We start from the raw sequence: 14,275 nt of genomic DNA, 5'->3' as shown, positions 1-14,275 counted from the left end.
CTTGGAACTTGGTTGCGGAGCATTTCGTATTATTCTGTATGTAAATCCGTGACACTCCATTTAGTATGATATGTTACATTTGGTATGGTTACATAAGACAGATGGTTACTTAAGGCAAAAACAAAAGTTGGGTGGATGGGTGGGTGTAGTGACTCTCATCACGGACAACTTCATTATTATAGCTGATTAGCAACTTTTCAACTACTTTTTAGCTACTTTGAAACTACTTAGCTAACCCTCTCCTAACCCTTCCCCTAACCTTAACCCTTTAACCTATCTCCTAGACTTAACCCTAACCTTAACCGTAACCGTAACCCTAACCACTAGCCTAGCTAAAGTTAGCGAGCTAGCTAACATTAGCCATCTAGCTAGAATTTGTAACATATCATACATTTAGCAAATTCTTAACATATTGTATGTTTTTCAAATGTGTAACATTGTACGTTTCGAAAATTTGTAACATATAATACAAATTGTAATTCGTAGCATATCATACGGAATGGGTGCTGGACATCCAAAATGAATATATACCATACAAAATGTAACATTTCATACACACACACAGTGCAGTAGACCTAACTATGTAATTACACTTAATCTATTATTATTATAGAAGACTAACTCAGTCCCATCCAAGCCTCGTTCCCCTACCTTGCCCTTCCAGTCCCACATTTGAATTCAACCGGGCAGCAATAACAGATGGTCTGTTGGCTATGATGTCAAGTGTTTTCAGCTGTTGGCTGAAAGTTTGGAGGGAGAGAGGGGGAGAAAGAGAGAGAGGAGGAGGGGAGAGAGAGAGAGGGGGGAGAGAGAGAGGGGGGGAGAGAGGGAGGGAGGGAGAAGGGAGAGGAGAGAGGGAGAGGAGAGGGAGGGAGAGGAGAGGAGAGGAGAGGGGGGAGAGGAGAGAGAGGAGGGGGAGGAGGAGAGGGAGGAGAGGAGGGGGGAGAGGAGGGGGGAGAGGAGGGGGAGAGAGGAGGGGGGGGGAGAGGAGGGGGGAGAGAGGAGGGGGGGGGGGGGGGAAGAAAGGTTGGACTCTCTCGGAGAAAAATAATAGGCCTTCTCTTTTTATATGAGTTTAGAACTCGAGAGTCTACGCCAGAAAAGAGGGGAAAGAGGAGGTGTGTAAAAGAAAAGGGTTGGAGGACAAACAATTTGGCTTGCTGTAACTGGCTTCTGTCAGACGTGACTAACTAGCCAACTGACAAACTGATTTTTAATACAATGCCGTGGAACTTATGTTATCAACCGAAATAACTAACTTAAGTTTCTCCGTTGAGACTGCAAAGAACGATTTATAATTGTAGACACAGTTTTTGAAGATGACGACAACGCGGGCCTGATTCATTTTGAATAACCTACTTTTGTCCTTAAAACATTGAAGGGAAAACTTTTTTTTGCTCACTGTGACTATAGCCTATGTGCATTGGAACCGGTTTTTCCACTGCTGCTTCGATTTTCTGTTGTTTTCCGTTGTCTTCATGCCTGACAGTTTTCACGGAAAACAGATCCACGTAGCCGAACGCAGTCGGTAAGTGTTCTGTACAGTGTGTAAATAAATGATGAACCTTTACAGGATGTAAATTACAGCCATATCATTGGCTATGATGGATTTTATTCGCACCCCAGACAATACTATTTATGATCTTTAGGCTCCTTCAAACAAAATAAAGATACAATGTAACTGAATCACCCCGTGAAATTGAACAATCAATGTAACGTTAATTCCTGAAGAAGAGCTGCTGTTTGAAAAAGTCTGCGGGTGGGATGCTCATAAACTTGTGTTAGTGACTAGTACACCGTTTTGAAGGCAAAAACACGATTTTAATAATGAATTCCATAGAGTAAGTATAAGCTAAACTTTTTTTGGTTTATTCATTCAGTAATTTATCATATCATTTTGATGTCACTCTCCAGTCAATTAATGTGTGGGCTCTGTTTCAAGATAATTTTAGTAGAACTTATTGGGTTATTATACAGAAGATAACAATGTAAACAACTTGGGCAATTAGCCATTTTATGGAGAAAAGCATGAAATGGATTGATTGTTATCTTTAACGATTGTTATCATAGTCAGACAAGTGCACTCCTTGATCCTATTGACCAGATAAGCATTGTTATGTGTTTTGTCCTTGACAGCTATACAACTACATACAAACAACACCCATTGTAAACATGCTTAGTTATTTTCACATATTTCTTTTTTTCTATTTGTTTTCATCCATTTTCCCTCCACCATAGTCTCAGACAGGACATGAAAGAACCTTGGCCTTGTGGCCCAGTGTGTTTACTGGTGGAGGTGTGCCTTGTTTTTTGTGTGTGTGTGTGTGTGGGGTGGGGGGTGGGGGGGGGGGGGAGAAAATAAAGATGTGAAGGTGGATAAAGAAGGGGGGGTGGGGGTTGTTTGGTGGGGTGGGGTGGGGGGGTGGGGGGGTGGGGGGGGGGGGGGTGGGGGAAGTTATTTAGTTTTGGTCCCTTTTTGGGAAAGGGGGTGTTCTTTGGTAACCCCCCCCCATGGTCTCCCCCCCCCCCCCCCCTACACCCTCCTAGCAAGCCCCCCCAAAGCCAGTCGGCTAGCTAGGGCCAGATGGCTTTGCCTAAACCACCCTGGGAAAATGCAGTGATGGGGCCCTTCCCTGCTACAGAGAGAGAGAGGCATATGAGGGGGAAAGAGCAGGCGGTCAATGCTGGGGTGTGTTACTTAACTCCTAGTCCTTGAAGGTCTGTAGTGTACTGTGTTATTCTGTTTTTCAATTAGTATTGAAGCACTCATCGTCCCTCCAATCAGGAGCCTTGGTCTTGACCTTAGGAGTCAGCCTCGGTGGCACGTATAATCCTCAGTCTCCAGGAGTATTGTAACTGCCTAGTTCTGTCTGGTTAGAAAACTAATCATTCTGAACTACTTTCCTTTCATTGTCTACTTTCACTCACCACCTGTAGATCTGAGAGGTAAATTGGAACTCCATCCCAGGGTGTTCACCAATAGCCATTTTCACACTGGCATTTTCAACTTAGGGTGACTCAAAGACAAACTGGTTGATGAGATTTTCAACCCAAATGGTGTCAACTGTCAACCCTGCTAAGGACCAGGGTTGAAATAGGGTCAGGGTGGAAAGGAGAGGTGAGACACCCTGTTGAGTCCGGCCTTAATGTAGCCCTGCCCCATGATGACAGAGTGTATATTATCCATAATAGTCATGGGCGTCAGGTCTTATTGTGGAAACACTTCTACTGGTGGTGTCATAGTGAGTTGAATAGTCTTCCACTCTATTGTCTTTACTGACTGTACACTCCACACCCCCATTAGAGGGGCCTTTCTAATCGACCTGGCCCGGGTATCCTGGAAGGATATTGACCTCATCCCATCAGTAGAGGATACCTGGTCGTTCTTTAAAAGTAATCTCCTCACCATCTTAAATAAGCATGCCCCTTTCAAAAAATGTAGAACTAAGAACAGATATAGCCCTTGGTTCACTCCAGACCTGACTGCCCTTGACCAACACAAAAAACATCCTGTGGTGGACTGCACTAGCATCGAATAGTCCCCGCGAAATGCAACGTTTCAGGGAAGTCAGGAACCAATACACACTGTGAGTTCGGAAAGCAAAGGCTAGCTTTTTCAAACAGAAATTTGCATCCTGTAGCTCTAACTCCAAAAAGTTTTGGTACACTGTAAAGTCCATGGAGAATAAGAGTACCTCCTCCCAGCTGCCCACTGCTCTGAGGCTAGGAAACACTGTCACCACCGATAAATCCACAATAATCGAGAATTTCAATAAGCATTTCTCTACGGCTGGCCATGCTTTCCTCCTGGTTACCCCAACCCCGGCCAACAGCTCCGCACCCCCCGCAGCTACTTGCCCAAGCCTCCCTAGCTTCTCCTTCACCCAAATCCAGATAGCAGATGTTCTGAAAGAGCTGCAAAACCTGGACCCGTACAAATCAGCTGGGCTAGACAATCTGGACACTCTCTCTCTAAAATTATCCGCAGCCATTGTTGCAACCTTTATTACCAGTCTGTTCAACCTCTCTTTCGTATCGTCCGAGATCCCTAAAGATTGGAAAGCTGCCGCGGTCATCCCCCTCTTCAAAGGGGGTGACACTCTAGACCCAAACTGTTACAGACCTATATTCATCCTGCCCTGCCTTTCTAAAGTCTTCGAAAGCCAAGTTAACAAACAGATCACTGACCATTTCGAATCCCACCATACCTTCTCCACCGTACACTCCAGGTTTCCGAGCTGGTCACGGGTGCACCTCAGCCACGCTCAAGGTACTAAACGATATCATAACCGCCATTGATAAAAGACAGTACTGTGCAGCCGTCTTCATCGACCTGGCCAAGGCTTTCGACTCTGTCAATCACCGTATTCTTATCGGCAGACTCAACAGCCTTGGTTTCTCAAATGACTGCCTTGCCTGGTTCACCAACTACTTCTCAGATAGAGTTCAGTGTGTCAAATCGGAGGGCCTGTTGTCCGGACCTCTGGCAGTCTATATGGTGGTGCCACAGGGTTCAATTCTCGGGCCGACTCTTTTCTCTGTATTTATCAAGGATGTCGCTCTTGCTGCTGGTGATTCCCTGATCCACTTCTACGCAGATAACACCATTCTGTATACAACTGGCCCTTCTTTGGACACTGTGTTAACAAACCTCCAAACGAGCTTCAATGCCATACAACACTCCTTCCGTGGCCTCCAACTGCTCTTAAATGCTAGTAAAAATAAAAATAAAATTTTTGCATGCTATTCAACCGATCGCTGCCCGCACCCACCCGCCCGACTAGCATCAATACTCTGGACAGTTCTGACTTAGAATATGTGGACAACTACAAATAGCTAGGTGTCTGGCTAGACTGTAAACTCTCCTTCCAGACTCATATTAAACATCTCCAATCCAAAATTAAATCTAGAATCTGCTTCCTATTTCGCAACAAAGCGTCCTTCACTCACGCTGCCAAACATACCCTCGTAAAACTGACTATCCTACCGATCCTCAACTTCGGCAATGTCATTTACAAAATAGCCTTCAACACTACTCAGCAAACTGGATGCAGTCTATCACAGTGCGCCATCCGTTTTGTCACCAAAGCCCCATATACTACCCACCACTGCGACCTGTATGCTCTCGTCAGCTGGCCCTCGCTACATATTTGTCGCCAGACACACTGGCTCCAGGTCATCTATAAGTCTATGCTAGGTAAAGCTCCGCCTTATCTCAGCTCACTGTTCACCATAACAACACCCACTCGTAGCACGCGCTCCAGCAGGTATATCTTACTGGTCATCCCCAAAGCCAACACCTCCTTTGGCCGCCTTTCCTTCCAGTTCTCTGCAGCCAATGACTGGAACAATTGCAAAAATCGCTGAAGTTGGAGACTTATATCTCCCTCACTAACTTTAAGCATCAGCTATCTGAGCAGCTTACTGATCGCTGCAGCTGTACCCAGTCCATCTGTAAATAGCCCATCCAATCTACCTACCTCATCCCCATATTGTTTTTCTTTTCTTTTTTTCTTTTTTGCACACCAGTATTTCTACTTGCACATCATCATCTGCACATCTATCACTCCAGTGTTAATTTGCTAAATTGTAATTACTTCGCTACTATGGCCTATTTATTGCCTTACCTCCTGAATCCATTTGTACACACTGTATATAGATTTTCTTTATTGTGTTATTGACTGTACCTTTGCTTATTCTATGTGTAACTCTGTGTTGTTGTTTGTGTCGCACTGCTTTGCTTTATCTTGGCCAGGTTGCAGTTGTAAATGAGAACTTGTTCTCAACTGGCCTACCTGGTTAAATAAAGGTCAAATAAATAAAGAGACCCTCAGCTGTGGTAGCAGAGGTCAACCCTGCCAAGGCTCGTATGGTCCAACCAAATACGTGACCTGTCAGAGTTGAAAGGCCTCAACTTTAGCTTAGCGTCTCTTCATCTGTAGGAGGAGCGAGGGGGCAACGATGGGTCGTGTGTAAATAAGACTGCTGTTGCAAAGCTTGGGCAGCTGTGTATACCATCAATGAGGAGGGTGGAGAGTGCAGCCTCCGAGGCATGCTCCCTGTCCTGTTGATCTGTAATGCAGTTCGAAATCTGGGCCCTTTTTTGCTGAGCTGACAGTTTTGAGATAATTTAGAACGGGAAGTTTGTTGAAGTTTAACTTTCCATGATCTGACAAGCCTTTCTCATGTGTTCTCTGCATCAGGCTATTTCAGGAGAAGTCCTGTGATTGATAGATGCTCAAACTTTTTGTTTATTATCATTTCCAGGGACCTCTCTTCATAGACCTGTTCTGAGTCTGGATATCCCAGTTTTTTTGGCCTCTGTAATGTTATTGCTGTATCTGTCTGCAATGTTAAATTCGTTACAGTAAAACTGAATGCACAGAGCAGACTTCCTTGTCTATACAGAAAAGGGCAGTCTATCACGATAGCAATATTTGTCATGGAATGTTTATTACCAGATGCATTAAATTGATTATAATACCAAGTTACATTCTGAACTGTGTCTCAATAATCCCAACATGGTCAACTCAATCCGCCTCACTGTCTAGTTTCTTTGTGTCACAGACCTTCAAGTAGCTAGTTCATAGGACATGAGCTCAGAAGAACAAGGCTAGCTTTGTTTAAAAGCACAGGCCTACATACAGTGCATTCAGAAAGTAATCATACCCCTTGACTTATTCCACATTTTGTTGTGTTACAGCCTGAATTCAAAATGGATTAAATTGATTGAATGAGTTACTAAACTGATTTCCATCATATCCCATGGTTGTCAGGCATTGCTCTACAAGCCAAGGACTGATTTAGGCATACTACTGCCTTGGAGTAGCCTATACTCTAATGTACTGTGCTGTGTTGGTCCTGCACTGGCAGAGTGTATTTATACACTGAACACACTAGGATCTCCCACAAATGAGCCCCCTCAGTTAAAAGAGCCTGGAAATAGTCTATGTTGAACCCTGTTGGCAAGAGGAGATGCTTGTTGTGGGTTAGGCCGGGAGATGGAGAGAGTCTTCTCCTGTAGCATTAGTCTAGTAAGGGCAGTCAAAGTATTTGAGTGTTTAATAGTTCTGCTGTCTCATTGACCGAGCTGAGCATCCAAAAGGAATAGTAGGGTTTTTGGGGTCTTGGAGATCCACAAACATCCATTCAAACATGAGAGACTCAAAGTATTGGGTGATGTAGTTTTCCCTTGGCTTAGGGGATGCCAGAGAAACCTAGAAGTGTACACGAAGGAGGTATTTTAGGATGGGAGAGACCATAAGGAGGTACAATTATACCCTGGCACCAGACAGATGTTGGGTGGAATGGAAGAACTGCTCTGCGCTGCTGTAAATGACAGAGCTGACCTTGAAGTGCCAGAACCCCTCAAGCTCTGTCAAGTTGGTTGTTGATCATTGTTAGACAACCATTTTCAAGTCTTGCCATAGATTTTCAAGTCAAAACTGTAACTTGGCCACTCAGGAACATTCACTGTCTTCTTGGTAAGCAACTCCAGTGTATATTTGGCCTTGTGTTTTAGGTTATTGTCCTGCTGAATGGTGAATTCATCTCCCAGTGTCTGGTGGAAAGAAGACTGAACCAGGTTTTCCTCTAGGATTTTGCCTGCGCTTGGATCTATTCCGTTTCTTTTTATCAAAAAACTCCCTAGTCCCAAGATGATGCAGCCACCATGCTTGAAAATATGAAGAGTGGAACTGTGTTAGATTTTCCCAAAATATAATGCTTTGTATACAGGAAATAAAGTAAATGTTCTTTCACACAGTTTTTGTAGTTTTACTTTAGTGCATTGTTGTAGATAGGGTGCATGTTTTGGAATATTTTTATTCTGTACAGTCTTCCTTCTTTTCACTCTGTAATTTAGGTTAGTATTGTGGAGTAACTACAATGTTGTTAATCCATACTCAGTTTTCTCCTATCACAGCTGTTAAACTCTAACTGTTTTAAAGTCACCATTGGCCTCATGGTGAAATCCCTGAGTGGTTTCCCAACCCCCCCTGCAACTGAGTTAGGAAGGATGCCTGTATCTTTGTATTGTATTGATACACCATCCAAAGCGTAATTAATTACTTCACCATGCTCAAAGGGATATTCAGTGTCTGCCTTTTTTAACCTATATACCAATAGGTGCCTTTCTTAGCGAGGCATTGGAAAACCTCCATGGTCTTTGTGGTTAAATCTGTGCTTGAAATTCACTACTCGACTGAGAGACCTTGCAGATAATTGTATGTGTGGGGTACAGAGATGGGGTAATCATTCAAAGTCAAGACATTTCAGCGTTTAATTTTGTGTTCATTGTAAAAATTTCTAACAAAATACAATTTTGTCATCGTGGGGTATTTATTGTGTGTAGATCAGTGGCACAAAATCTGAATTTAATCTATTTTAAAGTCAGGCTGTAACACAACAAAATGTGGAAGAAAACAAGGGGTGTGAATACTTTCTGAAAGCACTGTAGGTGAGGCTAGGCATCCACTCCTTTGTTTTTGTGTTCATAGTGACTCCATCACACTCCACTCCTTTGTTTTTGTGTTCATAGTGACTCCATCACACTCCACTCCTTTGTTTTTTGTGTTCATAGTGACTCCATCACACTCCACTCCTTTGTTTTTGTGTTCATAGTGACTCCCTCACCCTCCACTCCTTTGTTTTTGTGTTCATAGTGACTCCATCACACTCCACTCCTTTGTTTTTGTGTTCATAGTGACTCCATCACACTCCACTCCCTGTATAGCCGAGTCTGGCTTTGTAATGACACTATATGTCCAATTTGTTTCTTATAGTCTGCTAGTTCTAAACCGTGTGACGTGTAGACATAATTCTTGCATTCGATGTTTGCTCTCATAAAGACCCCCATCACTCTTTTACTCTGTGTAATGTAAAGTACACTACATTCAGTGGTGTAAAGTACTTAATTAAAATTACTTCAAAGTACTACATAAGTTGTTTTTTGGGGTATCTGTACTTTATTTTACTTTTTATATTTTTGACAACTTTTTCTTCACTACATTCCTAAAGAAAATAATGTACTTTTTACTCCATGCATTTTCCCTGACACCCAAAAGTACTCGTTACATTTCGAATGCTTAGCATGACAAGAAAATGGTCCAATTCACACACGTATCAAGAGAACATCCCTGGTCATCTCTACTGCCTCTGATCTGGCGGACTCACTAAACACAAACGCATCATTTGTAAATTATGTCTGAGTGTTGGCGTGTGTCCATGGCTATACGTAATTAAAAAATGAACACATTGTGCCATCTGGTTTGCTTAATATAAGGAATTTGAAATTATTTATACTTTTAATACTTAACTATATTTAAAACCAAATACTTTAAAACTTTTACTCAAGTAGTATTTTACTATGTGACTCACTTTTACTTGAATCATTTTCTTTTAAGGTACCTTTTACTTTTACTCAAGTCTGATAATTGGCTACTTTTTCCACCACAGACTACATTTACTATCCAGCCCATTTATTTTGTTGTAGGCTATTTAACAACTGAATGCAATTATTAAGGAGGTCGGTGGCATTTCTGGCTCTCTGAACTACATTGACATTGTCAGTCTCTAGAAAAAGGCATCCCCATTTGTACTAACACGGAATTGTCAATGTGCATGGTGGGGATGATTATAATGTGTGGATTGGAGTTGTATATTTGCATGAGTGTGTGTGTGCGTGATGTTTGTGGGTCTGTTGTGTGAGTGTGCATGGAAATAGGGGTGTGTGTCTACATGTGTATCATACACGTGACTGCCTCTCGAAAAGGCCTCTCATTGTTTCTCTGTTCTTCTACTTACTGTTTTTTCTCCTTTTTTTGTAAGGAACTCTCTACAATCAGAGTTGAAAGGCCTCCATTGTTTGGGCCTTTCACAAAGGCAGGCATGGAGTGGAAGGGCTTGAGGGAGAATAGGATCTCTTTCTGAGACTGATAAAACTATTACAATATTTAAAAGGATATACAGTATGTTAAACCATGTGTTAAACAGTTGGTTTCCTGGATACTCATTCAGACATAATATAAAAGATGTGTGCTTGCCATCAGAGACAGTTGTTTGCGTGTCTGTAAGTGAAGAAATGTAGGCCTATAGACTACATTGGAGTTGAAAGGAGAAACGTGACCATAACTTTTCCTCCATGGTGATTGGGAGGTAGATGGTTTGGGGGGTTTGATAGTGATGTATTATCTTTTATGATGACTTTAGAGGTTTGTTATTTTGGCACATCTGCACATGTTAGAAAGGTCAGTGTGTATGGTCTTAGAGTTCATGTCAGTGTTAGGCTTTGTCGTAAACTTACTGCCCCTAAAATCAGTTTCTATATATTCTCACTCTGTAATTACTGGTCTCTGAAGGGGTTACAGACTACATTCTCTCTCGCTCTCTCCCTCCCTCCCTCTCTCTCTCTTTGAAGAGCACTGTTGGGTCCAGAGCCTGGTCCAGAACTTGGACCGAGAGCTCTCTGCTCTCAGCTCTCGGTCCAAGCCTGGCTAAAGAAAGACTGGAGGCATGGAGGTAGGGGAGTAGGAGACTGTGCGGCAGTGCCAAAATCATTGCAGGTCCCTCCATTCACTCTTGAGGAACAAAGTGTTGTTTGAGAGGCACTGGTCAGAGATTTAGAGGAGAAATGATACAGAGACAGGCTGAGAGAGAGAATGGTGGCAAGCTGTGACTTTATCACCAACTTAATAAAAATGTCTGGATGTGGAAGGAGTGTAGATGAGGTTTAAGGGCTGCCGAGTGGCACAGTGGTCTAAGGCACTGCATCTCCGTGCTAGAGGCGTCACTACAGACACCCTGGTTCGGTTCCAGGCTGTATCACAACCGGCTGTGATTGGGAGTCCAATAGGGCGGCCCACAATTGGCCCAGCATCGTCCGGGTTTGGCCGGTGTAGGCCGCCATTGTAAATAAGAATGTGTTCTTAACTGACTTGCCTAGTTAAATAAAAATACAAAAATAATTAAGGATGTCTTTATGACTCGTCTTCAGATTCATAATTTCCTTCGTTAGTCAGCATGGATGAGTAAAGGTTATCATAGATCTGTGATTTTACCATAGTGGTCTAGTCATGATCATAAATCTGTTGAAATGCACTTAATGACTTGTAACCATGGTATTTATGTTCCTCCTCAGTACAACATAGTGTCAATTCTTTGCCTTTTAAGAGATAAAAGGGAGGCTGTCTGTGGCTGTCTCTCAGTAGACCACTTTCAAACACTGTCACATATCATGTGGAGTGCATCTCATTTGCTCCCTGTTTTTGAGATGAGCTGAGATGACAAACGAGTCTTGTCCCTTCATTTCCCAGCCAAATGAGCTATCAAATGCAGCAGGTCTTTCAGTTTTTCTCTCTCTGCTCAAAACAGCCATTTACATAACTCTTCAGGACTGCCTTTAATCTGATTAGCATTCCTCACTAACTAACGACAAGGTGTATTTAGTAACGACAAGGTGTATTTAGTAACGACAAGGTGTATTAAGTGCAGCAATGGAAACAAAATGGAAGATGTCTCATTGCACCATATATCAACATGTATTTGATGTCTATTTGATTTCATGACAAATATTTAAGGACAGGGTTTGGTTGGTAATGGTTTGGACAGGTCAGTGAGAGGGGTTATTCAAGTTCAGGAGGATTGGCAAATCTATCTCTTAAGCGTGTTTCACCTATTTGACCACACCAAAAAATTGGCGGGCAGGACACATTGGGCACGGTGTTTGGCATTTGGAATCATAGAGAATTAGGTTTATAGCTGCAGCTATAAGGGTGGGGGGTGGAGCTGTAGATCAACAGGCATCATGCCCAGTTAGGGGGAGACCATGGCAAATGGCACAGTCTCGCATACCCCACTGTGCCAAGTTGTGCCACCATACAGCTGGGCTGTAACGATTAGTTCACAGCTGCCCTCTGCCTTAAAGTCAGAGCACCCTTGGAATCCCTGACCTCTCTCACAACCCCGCACCCCCATCAGTGGTTAATGAAACCCATCCAAACTAGCTATGTGGGGAACCTGGGCATGGCTCTGCCTGTCTCTCAGCTGTTGAGGCTTGAGCTCCCCCCCCCCCACCCCTCCCTCCATCCATCCATGGTGTTTGTCAAGCAAGTGTGTTAGGCAACATTCTAAAGCAATTTGTTCCAAATCATACCAACATACTCAGTCATCTATAAGTGTGACTATATTTACATATACAGCACTAGCAGCAACCTTATTTTACCTGTTGTCATGACAACACACACATAAATATTGGAATGAGGTCATTCAAGATGTACTTAATCAAAATGTATTGAAAGAGAGTATTTCTCAACTTCTACTTCTGTGCCTTGAGCTCCGAGACAAAACATGGAGCCACGTGAGCGTGTGGGTGGATGAAGGATCCCACTGGGCACACACTGGTTGAATCAATGTTGTTTCCATGTCATTTCAATGAAATTAACTTGAACCAATGTGGAATAGACGTTGAATTCACGTCTGTGCCCAGTGTGATAAAGGGGTCTAGAAGATGGGGGTCTAGCTGGTAGCTGTCCAGAAGGCTGATATTCTCAGCTATTCTCACCAGATAAGGAGGAAGTGATTGGCATACACACTCAGACACCGCCTCCTTTCCCTGGGTCCCTCCATCTCTATGTGATATGCCCTATCTCCCAGCATGCTTTGCTGTGTGTGCCAGTAGAGGTCAATGCAGGGGGCTTATAGCCTTTGTGCCGCCCCATAATGTCACCATTCTCCCTGAGCGGCACGAACTCCAGGCCTCACACACACACTGGCCACCATTGTGACTCACACAGGGACAATGTGGGGACAGGCACATGGACGTGGGAGAGAGTTGGTGTGTGTGTGTGTGTGCGGTCGGATGAACAAGTTGTGCAACTTGATGGATTACCCACAACACCCTTGCAGTCACTTTTTAATGTCTTCAGAGGTGAGCAGTTATCTTAGCTTTCCCTTGCTCTTCAAACTTTCTCCTATTCCTGTTTTTGGTCCAGCTGAATGGTGAAGTTTGAGTAGAATTTTGACTGTAAACAGATATATGTGATAGTTTGCAAAAGTTCTGTCTTGCACAATCAGAGTGTAACGCTCGTCTTCTGAGGAGGAATAGTAGGAAGGATTGGAGGACCAATGCGCAGCGTGGTAAGTGTCCATATTTGAATAAAGAAAATAGACCACTGAACAAAGTGAACGAACGAAAACGAAACAGTCCTGTATGGTACAGACACAGGAACAATCACCCACAACCTACAATAACAAACAGGCTACCTAAATATGGCTCCCAATCAGAGACAACGACTGACACCTGCCTCTGATTGAGAACCATATTAGGCCAAACACATAGAAACAGAATAACATAGAAAAAGGAACATAGACTACCCACCCAACTCACGCCCTGACCATACTAAAACAAAGACATAACAACAAAACTAAGGTCAGAACGTGACACAGAGGATGTTTTTTTGGCATGAACTTCAATAAAAGTGTCATCATTCAGTTATGTCATCATAACTGAATATGATGAAAGAGAAGTCCATACTATAACCTCAAGGTGAAATGCTTTCAATAAGGGTGTTACTGCACCGCACATTATTAGACTAAATACTGTATGACTTCTGTATATCAGATTTCAGTCTCATTCTAAAGCATTCATTGTCCTGGCTTCGTCCTCTCAGACCTACTTGGAAAGTCGTGCCACAGACACAGCAGACCAGTGGGACTGTGGAGCGCTCAGATGGCTAGATCATTTGTCTTGAGTTGTCCTTGGCCTTTTGAAAACAAGTGAGACAGAACAGAGGGGACTATCTGGCTGAGACAGAGAGGCAGACACATGAAGGACTGAGTGAATGAAGCGAGAACTCTTCCTCTAGCTCTGGAAAAAGAGAGGGAACCAGAGAGCTACTTTCCAACGGGCCCTCATTCTTTCCATGTCATGGCCAGGTCATAATGTATCTCAGACGGAGAGAGAGAGGGGGGGGGGGGTTAAAAGCAGAAGTTTGGGAGAATGGAGGGAGGGGGGGACTGAGAAGTGAAAGAGCAGATCAGGAGAGCAGGCACCCAGCTCGGTTACTGTTTTTCTCCTGAGCCTGGAAACGTGAGTTTGCTGTAATCGGATCAGAACTGGGGTGAGATCATAAAGAAGGCTGGCCAGCAGCCCCAGAGAGAGCAGCCCACCCTGAGCAATGAGCCCTACACATCCTCCCCAACAGGCTGATTAACCCTTCACTAGCACCACTCGATGTCCGTAGTAGCCCTGCTTTTAGTATAGACATTTACTTTCACC

The 14,275-nt window shown here is 43.4% G+C and overlaps 1 long non-coding RNA gene across 1 annotated transcript; it reads left to right on the top strand.

Annotated features, from left to right (window-relative positions):
- Nucleotides 1-1,027: 1,027 nt before the first annotated feature.
- LOC139028341 (uncharacterized) lies at nucleotides 1,028-9,256 on the top strand. The gene is made up of 2 exons (XR_011480530.1): nucleotides 1,028-1,528; nucleotides 7,523-9,256. It is a non-coding gene; the product is annotated as an uncharacterized lncRNA (long non-coding RNA).
- The last annotated feature ends 5,019 nt before the right edge of the window (nucleotides 9,257-14,275 follow it).

The sequence above is a fragment of the Salvelinus sp. IW2-2015 genome, linkage group LG11 (genome assembly GCF_002910315.2).
Source record: "Salvelinus sp. IW2-2015 linkage group LG11, ASM291031v2, whole genome shotgun sequence".
Classification (NCBI taxonomy): Eukaryota; Metazoa; Chordata; class Actinopteri; order Salmoniformes; family Salmonidae; genus Salvelinus; species Salvelinus sp. IW2-2015.
Note: the sequence above shows the minus strand (reverse complement) of the source record. Positions and strands in the feature narration are given on the sequence as shown.